The following is a 13725-nucleotide window of genomic DNA, read 5'->3' as shown; positions in this document are numbered from 1 at the left end:
TCTAGTTTGTCTTTCAAGTGAAATCTCACCTCTTGCTGCTTACAGTGCTGTATTCAGAAACACGCTGAAGTCAGAGGTGCAGAGGAAAGGATGGCAATATAAATTATAGATAATGTATCACAGATGCAGAAGGGCAGATGGGTGAACTTACAAATGTATCTTTTTTTGTGTTTGTGCATGTTCATGTTTGTGTGGATACACATGTTTGTGCAAGCAAAGGGCTATTTCAGGGTCCTACATCAACTGCCATCAATCTATTTTTTTTCTTTCTTTTTATGAAGACAGAGTCTGGCCCTGGCTTGGTCTTCTGAAATAGTGTCATTTAGCTGACCAGCAAGACCTAGGGATCCTCAGAGCAAAAGCTGCAGGATCTCCACAACACAGGGAGCCAGTGGAATGTCCAGGAAGAGCCTTAGTGGGGTCTAGCATTGAACATGTAGATGAGACCAGGGTCCTCGAACCAGACCAATGACTCTTTGCAATGAACACTTGCAGGTAGCGATGTATGGACCAAGCACTATACGATGTGACTTGCTGCGTAGCACTGCAGCTTCCATGATGAGATTTTAATTCCTTCCCTTTTCTTTTCTCATTTTTTAAATTTTATTTTCTTCATTTTTTTCTTTGAATTTTGTTTTATTTGGGGAAGGGGATGCAGGAGCAGAGGGCAGATGTGAGGGAATGTGAAATGAATGGGATCAAGGTACATGATATAAAAAACACATAGAATAACTAAATTATATTAATAAAATATTTTAAAGACCTAGGGATCTTTCTGTTTCCTGTGTCCATCTATGAGGTACTGGGATTATAAGCCTGTGCCACCACGCCCAGCTTGTGTGTAGGTTCTGAGGATCAAATTCAAGGCTTGTAAAGCAAGCACTCTACCAGTGGAATCATCTCATGAGTCACAACATTTACCTTCCCTAGATTAGGCTCTCTTACAAACTAGGAAAACATTTTTCAGACTACAGTCTTGTATGCTGCTAAGCTATCTCACATGGGAACAAATTTTTGTCTTCCTACCATTTTATTGGGTAAGTTAATAATGGCTTGTATCAACTAAATCAGTCCCATGTGTGTTTGTAAAATATTTTATAGTGGTATTCTACAGAGCTGGGCTTTGTTCGGCAACAGATACTAATGAGGGAAGGAAGAGGGAATAGCAAAAGCATTGGCAAAGCTACACCAGAAGGTACCCCACTGGCTGGTAATGCAAGATTCCCTAATTATTCTAAGACCATTAAGCTGCCTGGCCTACTTAGCTTCCATAAAGATGTATCTCTAAATGCTTTCATTAGTAAGACAAGAATGTGTAATGAGCAACTAACTAATTGGGTAGGAAATAATCAATTCACACAGTTGTCTTTCTGAGAAATTATGGCAGCAGAAATCATTTTTGATAGTAAAGTCCCAAATGGCTCTAATGTCCATTATGGTCACATGGGCAATTTTCAGGTTACATTTCCATAGTCCTATAAAAATCCATAACCAAGCTCTTGAGTGCTGAACTTGACCTCCTTTGCCATTTTCTGTGAATCAATTACAATTCTATAAGGAAAATCAGGATGAAGTCTATGTGCCCAGTGTTGATATTTTGCTAAGGCAAAAGACTTATAAATTAATAATGACTCACTTCCCCTGAAGGGATAGGCAAATCTCCATTAGCACAGTATAGTATCTGCTAACGAATGGGCTGGCACACCCACCTCCTTTGCTTCCTTTGAATGCCAGGGACTGAATGACTTTTTCCACTGAGCAGACACCCCATCTGTGGCTTTATCCCTACACTCCAGACCACACTGAAATGCCTTTGCTCTTTCCTTCCTGTCATTACTCTGCAGTGAGATGAATGTACATTCCTCTGTTTTCTTTGCCATTCGTTGCCCTTCTCTTTGGGCTTGAGTTACAGCTAACTTTCTTTACTGTCACCTCTAATTCTCTTCCATCTCTTCACTGGAAATTGTCCCGAGTCAATTGCTGCTGCTTCTCTGAGCCAGAAGAGGAGAGAGTTATCTCCTCACTATCTTCTTGTCTCCTGAACCTAAGGCTTCCCAACCTGACCCCACTGACCAAACAGTTAAAAGCAACTTCCTCCCAGAGCCCATGGTGGAGCACAAGGTTAACTTCAGCATATTTTTAGCCCTTGAGTAAATATTAGTTTCTTCATTCCTTTGTTTCCTTGTCTTCCTGGTACAATTAATTGCTCTGTCTATTCTGTGAACACAGCATTTTGCTTTAGCTTTGTACTTTATCCATAAGAATGTTTTTCTATATCATAACATAGCTGTCTGTGTTATGTTTGTCATTCCTACGAGGGTAACACCTTGAGAACAAGTTTTTACCTCAGGAATGCCTGTGACCTCTCATTGCCCTTCAAAAAGCTGATCATCAGCATGGTGATGTGTGCTAATTCTTTGAACAGCATGAGCAAAAGCAAAATTACCTGCGAGTTACTAATCTGATTTGGTGAAAGCACCAAATCAGAAAAAAGGCATAATTTGATCAAAAGACAAACAACATTTGACACTCTGTCCTTTCGATGGTTGGTCTTGACTGTGCATAAATTCGTTCGTTTGACAGAATTTAGAAGCACCTTAAACACATCTCTAGAAGGATTTGTAGGACATTCTCAGAAAGGCTTAGTTGAGGGGTAAACCTGATGATATCCCTGCAAGATACTTAATATTTTATCTTTTTCCTACCCCAGTCCAGATAACCTCAAATTGCATACTATACTAGCAGCAGAGAAGTGATACTAAGAGCATTATGTAGATCATTCATTCAGTTCTCTTGTGAGCCCTATGCTGCGCACAGTATAACTGCCACCAGATTTTAGTGAAGAAACTGAGGCATTCATGTGTATGAGTCATGTAACAAAGAAACACCAGGGCTGGATGGAATCCAAAACTATACATGCCCATGCACTTCCTCCTATAAGTCCCCAGAAAGAGTAACCTGCTAAAAGCTACAGTAAATTCCATTCCAGTTTAGGAGCTAAGATGTACAAAAAGTAAGGTAACATGAAAGTAGATGCTAAGCAATAAAGTGGAAGGTACGTAGAATTCAGGTCATGCTCAAGTCTTAGTTCTTATTTTCAGTCCTAAAATCAGAGGCAGGTCGAATAAAATGAAGATGATAATACTGTTTAACATATAGAATCAATTACTAGGCTTAAATGGTAAACTATAATGAAAACGGAAATGTGTAAAGGCATCATTACTAAAACCTTGGGAATATGCAGTAGGATTTTGTAGAGGACGGGAAAATTGCAATTGCAAGCTAGAATGAAGCAAATTTGTCTACATCAGGGCATGGCATGTCTACACTGAGGTTCTATAACCATTTTCATTGCTTTTAGGAAGGTCTAACATCTAAAGCTATCCTAGAGAGCAATGCCATATCTGTATTTCAAGATTACTCATGAAATTCAATGATGAGAGGTATGGGGGTGAAAGGAGTTATCACTTTGTAAAATAATGTTCATTTTTAGCACGAGGCAGATCTAATGGCCATTGCAGCAGTCTTTACTGAGATCTGTTCTGCTTGATACTCTGGATATTTTTTAAAAACTGATTTACTCTTTGGCAACTTTACTTTTTTAGCTTTTTATTTAAATTAGGAACAAGCTTGTTTTACATGTCATTCCCAGTTCCCTCTCCCTCTCCTCATCCCCTGACCCCCCCCACTGACCCCCCATCCCATCCCATTTCTGCTCCCCAGGGAGGGTGAGACCTTCCATGGGGAGAGTCTTCAAAGTCTGTCTTGTCATTCGGAGCAGGGTCTAGGCCCTCCTACCGTGTGTCTAGGCTGAGGGTGTATCCTTTTATGTGGAGTGGGCTCCCAAAGTCCATTCATACACTAGGGATAAATACTGATCCACTGCTCTTTGGAAACTCTATACATTTGTATAATGCAATTTTGTCACATCCATCCCTCTAATCTCTACCTTTTATTTTCCTCCTACCCCACCAAGCCCCAGCCATCCTCTAGATAAGAACCCTTCCCACTTTCAGGTCTTTTTTTTTTCTTTTTTCCTTTTTTTCTTTTGATTTGTAAGCTATTGGATTTCACCAGGGTCTCTCACATGGTATTTGTGTGAAACCATCCACTGGAGCACAAGTAACTAACCAGTAGTTACAGCACTGACGACAAGGATTTTCCTCTTCTGCAGCATCCCTGGACTGCCAATAGCCTCCCTAAGTGGGGTGTAGCCCCATAAGCATCACTTCCATCAATAAATGCTTACTGGCTCAGTCTTATACAAGGTCTAGGCAGGCAACCACAGTTGCTGAAAGTTACTGAGCACCCTGGCCATGCCATACCCATAACACAGTGTTTCATAGACCTCTCCCCTGCATTTGGTCCTTACATTCTTTTTGCCCTGTCAGAATTTTTTTAAATAACAAGATATTTAGTGTATTATAACTATAGCCAGATAGAGTGTGACACTGTTAGACTCCTAGAATACACAAATCACCCAAATCTGATACTTTTATAATTATAAACTTTACTCTATATTGGAAGTGGGTTTTAACTCCACATGGACTCACTAAATGGAGTAGACTCAAGCGAAAACAAACCAACATAGAAATGATACATGATACAGGCAGAGACAGATAAATATAGACACACACCATACACAAGTATGTATACACACACAAACAGACAGATTATTTACTGAATGAAAATTCTAGTATAACAATGTTACAGGAAGAGCAGTAGATTGCTGTTAAATTTATCCTTTAAGTCCATTTCATAGTCTTTTGTTTCATATCCTTTGTTTTCTGGTTTCTTTCCCTTTCCTCTTACTAAATAAAAAAGAAAGAAAATTGCATCAGCTCACACTCATGTGAAAAAAATGCTGCCATTTCACCTTTGTTTATGGCAAGAAATTCTGTGTAAGAAAGAAAAGAGAAAGGAGGCAATAAAATAGAATTCAAAACTTGTAAAAATCAAAGTTTTGAAGCACACTGCACTTTAAAAGATTGAAAGCTCTGGTCCCAGGAGGGAAAATCATCACAATAAATACTTCTTCCAGAACATGGTGCTCCTGAACACAGTGCTTCTAATTAAATGCCCAGAAGACCAGGGCTCTATTTCTTCATGGCAGAGACAGCAATATTAATTGTAAAATTAATATTGGAAACCCACCTGAAACCAAATTGTTGTGAGTACCCAGAGAAGCCATCTTTGGAAATGTGGATGGTGCTTTACAATAACTGCCTCAGCCAAATGCTGCCACAGAAAATGCATCTCAGTTACCCACTGTCTGAAGAAATATGAGATTCTTTTGGGGAAGCCTTAAACATACACTCTGGAATTAGGTAGGGAGACATACATGTTCAGAGGCAAAGACAGGGGTGCTATTGATATTGTCATCTCCACTGCAGGGGGAGGAGGCAGATAGCTCTGCAGCAAGCTAATCCATCTATTGAGAACACTTAGCATGGGAGATATGTGCCTTACAGACTTATCAAGTAGGATATTAAATTTAGGAAATAAGGCAATTCTTTAATTAAGTGAGAAAGGCATGGATGTGACAGTAACCAACTGCAGGACTGTAAGTGAATCACAGTATTTCTGGCCTCAGAATCTTCTTCTTTAAAAGAAACAAAATGAAATCACAGAATCACTAAGGTTCCTACATACTTGCATTATAAATCACGGAGGAGCAAGCACAAGAATGTAATGGGCTCTGTCTGATAAGAAAAGCTACTGTGTTCTATGTAATGACATTGCATGAACCCCTGAAGTATAAAGAAAGCATAACTAAACAATGCCATGACTTTTTAAAGATAGTGGATGAGATCATAGCATAGACCAAACATGAATCTTTCACTCAAGCATCTGTTGTATCAGCTACACTCAGCCAGCCCTGCAGTACCTGCATCTGCTGTTGGAAGAACAGTGGTATTTTAGCACTTGCTTGAAATAAATGGATTCTCTCAAAGGGATGCAATTTTCGTGCATTTGGTTATCCATCAATCATTCATTTCCTTATGCATTGATTGAACATTCATGAGGCCTTTGTTTTCATGAGCAGTATTGTCTACCAATGGAGATAAGCTGGGCCTTGATATACAATGTTACAAGAACACAGTGATGTTGTGAGTGCACAGGAGCTCCTAAGCTACAGGAGCATGGTTAAGAAAGGAAGACACATTGAGTGAGTTTTACTTATGACAGCAGTCAAATGATGATTGGATAGTAGGTACATCAAAACAAGAAGACAGAAGGATTAAGGAGAGGAAATGATCTACACTGTTATACAAATGACAGTTTTCATGATATTTTTCTGGGACAAAAGTGGTGACCTTTAGGTGACTCTTCAGAATGGGGAAGAAGGTCGGGTGAGAAAGTGAACAAGACTGACTGGAGAGGTAATCTGGCCTGGAATTACACTCCCTGTGTTGTGTGTGGGTACTCACTGAGATAACACTGTAACTCCAGGTGTTTTCAACTTTGCAATGTAATTTGATGCTAAGCATTTGAAAGACAGACTTGGTCATTGGTTTCCTAGCAGTTCAATCCTAGGTAGATTTAGCAATGATTGAGTCAGTTTGGAAAACACCAATGTTTAACCCCGTCCTAGAACAATTACATATAAGCTATCTCTGCAGTGGAATTCAGACAGCAGTTTTTGAAGCACCTTACACGTTTCTTGTGTGCAGACACAGCTCAGACTACTAGACTGAAGGGAACCCGAATTGATAGTAAGGAATAAAAAATAAGTGGAATGGAAGACTGATGAAACAGACAACATATCCTTAACCAAGCTACTCTACCATACATGCCTGTAAAGCACTGTATCTCAGAGTTGCACCCCAGGATTTGGATTTCACACATAGGATGCTCAGAATGTCTTCTGCCCTTGCCCGGGTGTCCTTGACTTTGTGGTCACTCTCTGTCTAGTCTATCCTTCAGCAAATCTACATTGTATGAACACTAGCTATTCATTTCCCCATGAATATGGCAACAGTGGAGTACAGGAGCTAGAACTACTTCAGTCCTTTAACCAAATCTCATTTTCATATGTCCAGAACACTTAATCTCCTTAAGAGGCCTTAGAGTTGATGTGGCAAAAGAGATTTTAAAGTAGTTCAGATGTCTATGCATTTCTGAAGTTTGGAAAGGCTACTGAGGCAAAGGTTAGCTTTTTCTTCTTGATGCTTTGAGAACAGTTCATAGTAAGACTATGACTGTCAAAATTTTCCTATATTTCCCTGCGTTTTGTATTTTAAACCAGTGAGAATCATCAAATATGGGCTACTTTTCTTCCTTTCTTTCCCTCTCTCTCTTTCTCTCTCTCTCTCTCTCTCATTTCTTATTTTCTGTTAACTGGGCAGCATCTGTTTTCGAGTGCTTTCTTTTTCTCCTCTGTAGAAAACAAAAAAAGTTAAAACTAAACCATGAGTTCTACATTTTCCTTAGTTATAGGCAGAATGTTGGAGAGAATTCTTTTCTAGATTCTGAGGAAGCAGTTGTCTCTGGTTCTACTGGACATGCTGGTTGGCTGCAGAAGGCCTGCAGCTCATAAACATGTGTGGCAGCAGAGAGAACACAGGTGCACAGGTATAGGGATGGGTTTCCTCCTTCTGCATTTCAGTGGTAAAACTGAAAGTAAAACCAAACAGGAGATGGATGAGAAAACATGCTCTGGAGGAAGTGAAGCATTAAGGAAATATAATGTTCTAGCATCAGGGAATATCATCTGAACACCTAGATGTCAGTGCTCTCAGGGAGCTCCTGAACACAGCACAGGTTACACAGGTTACCCACATGGCCAACTAATGAGAATTTTCATAATTGCCTGTGGTTAAAAGAGAGACTGTGAGTAAAAACAAGGTAGAGAGGAGGATAAGAGAGAAAGAAAAAATTCAGAGAAAGTAAAAGCCTACAACAGTAAAACAGATTCAAACTGGAACTTGGATAAAATTCTTTAAACCTTGGAAAGGCTTGGGGATGGGTTTAAGTCAACTGATTTTTTTTTCTAAATGTAACTAGAGCAGCATTTGAGCTGTGTGTGTGTGTGTTTGTGTGTGTGTGTGTGTGTTTCACTTTTTTAGTTTCAACCGAAAACTTGCCCTCTGACAGACATGTTTTACCTCATCCCTACTTGTGGTTTCTACTTCCTCTTAACACTGCCTCCTGTGTGTGCCTTGTTGCTTTTAACCTTGTGTTAAACCTCAGCTCGTCTCCAACTACAGAACAATTCTTAGAATTACCCAGTTCAGAATTTTCAGCAAGAATCTGAAGAGGTCCTGCCACCAATAAGTTAACAGGTGTCCTCTTAACACAACCTGGGTAAAAACTGTGGGTAGGCAAGAAGCTGCTTGCTTGCTGCTGGCAGTTTGGGTAGCCCTTGACATTTGGCATCAAAGAACATTGCCAGCACACAGGTGGGTGTAACCACAGAAGTTAGCACCTTCTAGTGTTACAGCTACTATGAGAGTCTAGGAAGTCACGGATCCCTAGTGCCTAGCTATAACAGGTACTACAGCTCCTGGGAAGGCTTAGGTACCAGGATTTCTCAATCTGTAGCACCAGCCAGTAGTATAGCTTTTTATAAAACTGGAAGTTGTGTTTCTACATCCAAAGTTATATCCCCCAGCCTGGGTTATCTAAGATCCAGGACTTAAAGACAGGGCATCTTCATTGAACTCTCTCAATGACTAAGGTCTAAAGATTTTCTTTGGCTGTGACATCATGGTAATGGCATAAAAACAGACAGGTTGGTCAATGGAAGACACTGATATAAATCTGCACACCTGTGGATACTTGATTTTTGACAATGAAGTCAAAATTATACAATGGAAAAAAGAAAGCATCTTTACAAATGGTGCTGGCATAACTGGGTGTGGGCATATAGAAGAAAATAGGTCCATATCTATTGCCCTGCACAAAACTGAAGTCCAAGTGGATCAAAGACATCAATGTAAATCAAATTACACTGAACCTTATAGAAGACAAAATGGGAAAGACCCTTGAATACTTTGGCCAGGAGACAACTTCCTGAACAAAACACTGATAGCTCAGGCACCAACATCAACAATTAATAAATGGGACTTCATGAAATTGAAAAGTTCCTGTAAGGCAAAGGTCATCATCAAAAGGACAAAGGGGCAGCCTTCAAACTGGGAAAAGATCTTCACCAACCCCACTTCTGACAGAGAACTGATTTACAATATATATAAAGAACGCAAGAAACTACACACCAGCAAACAAAATAATCCAATTACAAGTGGGATACAGATCTAAACAGTATTCTCAACAGGGGAATCTCAAATGGCCAAGAAACACTGAAAGAAATGTTCAACATCCTTAGCTATCAGGAAAACTCAAATCAAAATGATTGTGAGATTCCATTTTACACCTGTCAAAATGTCTAAGATCATAGACACTAATGACAACTTATGCTGGAGAGGATTTGGAGTAAGGAAAAACTCCACTGTTGATGGGAGTACACTTGTACAGTTACTTTGGAAATCAATATGGAGGATTCTCAGACACTTGGGACTCAATCTATCTCAAGACCCAGCGATACCACTCTTGTACATATACCCAAAAGATGCTCAATCATACCACAAGGATCTTCTCAACTATGTTTATAGCAGCATTATTTATAATAGTCAGAACCTGGAAACAACTTACATGCCACTCAGCCAATAAATAGATAAAGAAAATGTGATACATTTACACAATGGAGTATTACTCTACTGTTAAAAACAATTCCATCATGAAATTTGAAGGCAAATGGATGGAATTAGGAAAACCCATCCTAAGTGATGTAACCCAGACCAAGAAAGACAAACATGGTATGTACCTACTCATAAGTGGATATTAGTTGTAAAGTAAATGATAACCATGCCAAATACACAACCCAGAGAGGCTAGATAACAAGGAGAATTCAAAGAGGAACAGGGACATATGGATTTCCCTTGGAAGGGGAAATAGAAGAGATCTCCTGGTTGCACTTGGGGCTAGTGGGCTAGAAATATGAGGGATTGAGTTGGATGGGTAAATAGCATGGGAGAATAATGAAAGAAATGTCTTCATGGGGTCACATTGAAACCTGGTAAAAGGGAAATTCCCAAGAATCCACAAGGATGACACCAGATTAGATTCCTAACAATAGTGGACAGGAGCCTGAACTGGCTATCTCCTGAAATCAGATTGGTAACTATGCCAATTGTCATCATAGAGACTTTCTTCTTCCAGTGACTGATTGTGGAAACAGATACTGAGATCCACAGACAAGCACTGGGCCAAGCTCAAGGAATCCTGTTGAAGAAAGGAAGGAAGGATTGTATGAGACAGGGGCCAAGGTCATCACAAGGGAATCCACAAAAACAACTACCTGTGCTAACAGGAGCTCACAAACTCTAGACTGACAGTTATGGAGCCTACATGGAACTGACCTGGGCCTTCTGCATATATGTGGCTGCTGTGTAGCTTGTTCTACTTGTGCGACTCCTAGTGGTGGAAGCAGGGCCTGTCCCTAACACTTTTCCTGGCTCCCAACATATTCCTCATACTGGGTTGCCTTCCCCAGCCTTAAGCATGCTCTGTTGACACCCTTGTAAAGGCCTACACCTTTCTAAACAGAAACAGAGGAGTGAATTGGGGGAATGCAGGAGGAAGGTGGGAAAGGAAGTTGGAGGCCAGGGGGAAAGAGGAACTGTGTTCATGATATAAAATAAATTAATAAATTTAATTAATAAAAAGTTGTTCTTTGATTCTGCACTGCCTTCTATTCTTCAGCCTCAGCTCTCTTGACCTCTCTAATTTTGCTATCCCTCTTTCTCCTCTGACAACTCAAACTATTGAGCCACCAAGTCTTTAGCTATTAAGCAGCTGGCCACCTTGCTATTTTCTAGCTTGGCCTGTGACTGTTTAGCTTACAAAGGGTGTCATTCAGCTGACACACTATGTGAGCCTGCATTGCTTGCTTCTATGGCCACTATATTCATTCTATCAGTTCTCTAGAGAACACTGACTGTGGATGCAAACTAACCAGCCACCTCGCGCTCTTTCCTCTATGATTTTCACAAGGTGACAGGCTGCACCCTCAAACTGTGATAAAAAATTAAATTCTTCCATCCTTCTTTAAAATAATTGAATAAAGTTAAGACTTGATTAACTTTTTAAGATATTTGAATTTCATCTCATTTCTGTATAGAGAAGAACTATGTTTTCTGGAAAAGGAAAAGTAATTCCTAGTGAATAGCATAAGCAGTGAGCATGTTATTTTAAACTTTTCAAAATATATGTTCAATGTTAGCTATCATTGTAGGTATTGGTGACTACAATATTGATTAATTATTTTTTGTTATTTGTTTTCATTTTAGGCATGAGCATATCAATCTATTGCAAAAAATATTTCCCCCTTTGATCAAACTTAGATACTTTTATCATACAATACAATCTGAATAGAGTTTCTCTTCCCTCTACTCTTCCCAGTTCCTCCCAACCTCCCCTCCCGTCCAGATCCACTCCCTTTCTGTCTCTCATTAGAACCTCAAAACATAAAATAAACTATAAGATTAAACAAAAACTATAATCTCAAAAAGCTGGACATGCCAAGCCAATCAAAAAATAAAAGATTCCCCAAGAAAAGGCACAAGAATCAGAGACCAACTCTTTTTTTATTAATTATTTACTTTTCTCAAGCCATATCCCATTTCCCACATCCCTCCTTTCCTCCCAGTCTGTCCTCATCACCTCCCGTTCTCTTCATCAATTCCTCCACTGTTTCTCTTCAGTAAAAGGCAGGTCTCCCATGTACATCCCATATATATCCAGAAGCCATAGCACATCAAGTTGCAGTAAGACAAGGCACTACCTCAAGACTCAGCTATACTACTCTTGAACACATACCCAAAAGATGCACAATCATACCACAAGGACAATTGTTCAACTATATTCATAGCAGTTCTATTTGTAATAGCCAGAATTTGGAAACAACCTAGATGCCCTTTAACTGAAGAATGGATAAAGAAAATGTGGTACACTTACACAATGGAGTATGACTCGGCTGTTGAAAACAATGACACCAGAAAATCTGAAGGCAATGAATGGAACTAGAAAAAAAAAAACATCCTGAGTGAGGCAATCCAGATACAGAAAGACAAACATGGCATGTACTCACTCATAAGTGGATATTAGCTGTAAAGTTTATGCCCAATACATAGCCAAGAGAGGCTAGGTAAGAAGAAGGGCCCAAAGCAGGATGGGGGACACATGGATTTCCCTGGGAAGGGGAAATAGACCAAGCTATATAACTGTAACATAATGCAAGAGGGCTTAGGTCAGTTCCATGCAGGCTCCCTTGTGGTTGGTTCAGACTCTGTGAGCTTCTATGAGATCAGGTTAGTTGATTCTGTGAGTTGGGCTAGGTGACTGTCTATGAGTATAGCAGAATATCATTAGAAATAATTTTATTGGCCTTTTTTGTCAGCCATGCTTGGTTCTGTCTTGGGTCTCTGGGCTGTCCAGTGTCTGTTTCCTGGTCATCCAGGAAGTGGCTGGGTTGGAGCCCTAATCTGTCCACTGTAAGTCTTGCCTGGTTATAGGAAATGGCCAGTTCAGGCTCACTATCTTCCATTGTTAGGAGTCTTAGCTAGGGGTCACCCTCATAGATTCCTGAGAGTTTCCATTGCATCAGGTTTCTAGCTCATTCAGAGATGTCCCTGATTCCATTTGTCTTTCCCAGTACTATTTCCCTCCAACCTTTCCCCATCTGATCATTCCTGTTCCTATGCCCTCCCATCCAGAACATACCTTCAATTCACCTGTGATATTTATTATATTTCCCCTTCACAATGAGATTCATGTGTCTTCCCTGGAGCCTTCCTTGTTACTTAGATTATTTGGGTCTGTGGACTGTAGCATTGTTATCCTTTACTTTATGGCTAATATCTACCTATGAGTGATTACATAACAAACTTGTCTTTCTGGATCTGGGTTACCTTACTCAGGATGATCTATCCATTGCCAGGAAATTTCATGATGTCACTTTTTTAACAGCTATGTAATAATCTATTGTATAAGTCTACCACATTTTCTTTATCCATTCTTTGGTTGAGGGACATCTAGTTTGTTTGCAGTTTCTAGCTATTAATAAAGCTACTATGAACATAGTTGTGCCTAGCTGAACATAGTTGATCATATGTTACCACCCTTGGGTATATGCCCAGGAATTCTATAGCTGAGTCTTGAGGTAAGTCAATTTCCAATTTTCTGAGAAACCACCATACTGATTTCCTCAGTGGCTGTACAAGTTTGCACTCTCACCAAGAGGGAAGGAGTGCTCCCCTTGCTCCACATCCTCTCTAGCATAAGCTGTCATTAGTGTGTTTGATCTTAGCCATTCTGACTGGTGTAAGATGAAATCTGAGTCGTTTTGATTTCATTTTCCCGATGGCTAAGGATGTTGAATATATCTTTCAGTGTTTCTCAGCCATTTGAGATTCCTCTGCTGAGAATACTGGTTAGATCTGTACTCCATTTTTAATTGGATTCTTTGATTTGTTGATGTGTAGTCTGTTGAGTTTTTTAATATATTTTGTAAATCACTCCTCTGTCAGATGTGGGGTTGGTGATGATCTTTTCTATTCTGAAAGCTGCAATTTTGCCTTTTGATGGTGTCCTTTGCCTTACAGAAGATGTTCAGTCTCATGAGATCCCATTTATTAATTGTTAATCTTAGTACCTGTACTATCA

This window comes from Cricetulus griseus (assembly GCF_003668045.3).
Source record: "Cricetulus griseus strain 17A/GY chromosome 1 unlocalized genomic scaffold, alternate assembly CriGri-PICRH-1.0 chr1_0, whole genome shotgun sequence".
NCBI classification, from domain to species: domain Eukaryota; kingdom Metazoa; phylum Chordata; class Mammalia; order Rodentia; family Cricetidae; genus Cricetulus; species Cricetulus griseus.
The sequence above is the reverse complement of the archived record's forward strand: the minus strand, read 5'-3'. Positions refer to the sequence as shown.